The sequence below is a fragment of the Lepisosteus platostomus genome, unplaced genomic scaffold (genome assembly GCF_059453375.1).
Source record: "Lepisosteus platostomus isolate fLepPlt1 unplaced genomic scaffold, fLepPlt1.hap1 Scaffold_103_H1, whole genome shotgun sequence".
NCBI lineage: Eukaryota > Metazoa > Chordata > Actinopteri > Semionotiformes > Lepisosteidae > Lepisosteus > Lepisosteus platostomus.
In genome coordinates this window covers 62,761-65,018 of record NW_028291484.1, presented here as the reverse complement: position 1 = coordinate 65,018, position 2,258 = coordinate 62,761, and the positions used below count along the sequence as shown (strand labels likewise).

At 41.4% G+C, this 2,258-nt stretch overlaps 1 non-coding gene across 1 annotated transcript; it reads left to right on the top strand.

The window, feature by feature from the left end:
• Window positions 1-1,658: 1,658 nt before the first annotated feature.
• On the top strand, window positions 1,659-1,730 carry trnaa-cgc (transfer RNA alanine (anticodon CGC)). The gene has a single exon. It is a non-coding gene; the product is annotated as a tRNA-Ala (tRNA).
• The last annotated feature ends 528 nt before the right edge of the window (window positions 1,731-2,258 follow it).

Below are 2,258 nucleotides of genomic sequence, written 5' to 3'. Positions count from 1 at the left end.
CTGCAATCACTGTTTACATGTCTGCATTGTTTACTTGTACGTTGTCTACTGTTTGTACAGTATATTGTCTTGATGCACTGTCTGTACTTTGTGTAAAGTATCTATATCTATGTTCTCGCAGTCTCCTTCCTCACCGTTCCTGCTCGCTCGACACTCAGTCTCTATGCCTGGGCTCGTTGAATCTCTGTCCAAGTCTTTTGGATCTTAATGACTATATGACCAAAAAATAATTTCAGGTTTACAAATTTGACACCTACTCAATTCAGACTGCACATGTTTCTTGTTACAGAGGGGAAAAAATGCACATGAAATTTCTCATGCTCACCTACAGTATAAGGCTCTGCATGGCTTGGCACCTCAGTACCTGTCTGAACTATTATCGCCCTACTCCCCACCTCGCAACCTTCTCTCTTCTAATTCTGCTCTCCTAACTGTTCCCCAAGCCCATCTACATTCTGTGGGTGACAGGGCCTTCTCCTGTTATGCCCCCAAGCCCTGGAACTCTCTCCCCAAGGATATCACAGAGTCACCTTCTCTAAACTACTTCAAAAAATCATAAAAAAAGACTGAAACTGAGGTTTCACAACCCAAAGCAAGGCTGGGAAAGGTCAGAGGACCTGCTTAGTGTGTAAAACACTTACTTGCAGCATTGTGGGTGCTGTGGTTTTAATGCTATTGGCTTGTGAACAGCATCCCCCTATCCTAGTGCACAGTGCCACATTCAATAAAACCATGAGAAAAAGAGATTCACAACCCAAAGCTCTGCCAGTCTTCTGTTTAAACAATCATGGACATCATGATTTGAACATCATGGGTGCTGTTTTTAAAAAGCTGTTGAGTAAAGAATAGGAATTTTCCTGCAGAATGAAAACAGGAAATAAAGAAAGGGTTTCAGAAATAAAACAAAGCTTTATTCCCATGCTGACAGTCTGGGTAATTGGAAACTGCTGTTCTGCTGGTTTTTCGCATGAAACTCTATTGAGCAGTATTTCTGCGTAGTGAACGTATGTATGTATACAGCGGTCACCCAGTGTTCCAGATGGTGCGTAATTGTGCATCAATCAAAACCCCGACTGTCAGAAAAGGATAATTAGCTCACTGATATGTTTATGGAGGGGTTGTGAAAATTTTCAAACTCGTGGTCTTTAAAATACATTTGGTTTGAAGGCCTTCTGTGTTATATGATATGTGATATGGACACAAGAATATTCGTGCATGGAATAAAAAGACAAACTGAAGGCTGTGAGAACATTCACAATGTACTTTATACACAGAGCAATTGTATACACAAAGCAATTGTTTCATAAAAACAGCCATGCCAAAATCGTTTTCGAACTTCAAGCTATCTTTACCCCGGTCAAAGTGATGAAGACACAGACATTCAATGAAAACGAATTTGATTCACTCTTTTGTTGTGATGTCATTTTAATTAATGTTAGCTGTGATTAGGTGTCGTTTTTGTCTCCCCCGTCGAGGAATTAACCACCGTCGCCCGTGTGACTGGATATAAAAATAACTGATTTGTTTTTGCCCAGTCTCTGGAAGCTTCAATGCGATTATTTTTCCTTCCTTATTTCTTCATTCCCATGAATTTACTCTGTAGTAGAGGAAACACGAAAGTGGGAAATTGCAGGCATTCTCCATGCGCATGCACCACTGGGGATGTAGCTCGGTGGTAGAGCGCATGCTTCGCGTGTATGAGGTCCCGGGTTCAATCCCTGGCATCTCTACGTGCTTTTTATTATTGTGCTCACATCGCAATCTTCTGTTGAGTGAGAACTCTTTGTTGGTGTTCATAGAGAGCCAGGTTTACACAATTAAGTTCAGTCACACGCGAAGTGCTACAGTGTTGCTCTGCTGTTTTAGATATACCTCCAAAGCATTTAGTTCTGTTAACTACAACAAATGATTTGAACTAATTTAACGTCATATTCAGGAAATCCAGAAAACGTCTCCACACTTGTCGTGGCTGTTGAAGAAATCACCTGTTAAATCTCACCCGGGATTTCTTGAGAAATCATTCAGCGAGCGAGTCCTCCCTCTGGGCTCCGCACTAAACTGAAAGCTGCGCGAATTCCTCACTGGGTGTCCTGTACTGTTACAGGTGCTCTCGTGTAGATGTGGAGCATAGCCATAAGGACACTTTGAACTTTTTCCGTATGTGAAGGAAAAGGCAAAAGAGCATGAATAGTATTAATCGTATAAAATATCCATGGTACAACTCGAGAAAGTACTGAAGGACTAAACAACGACTTTTG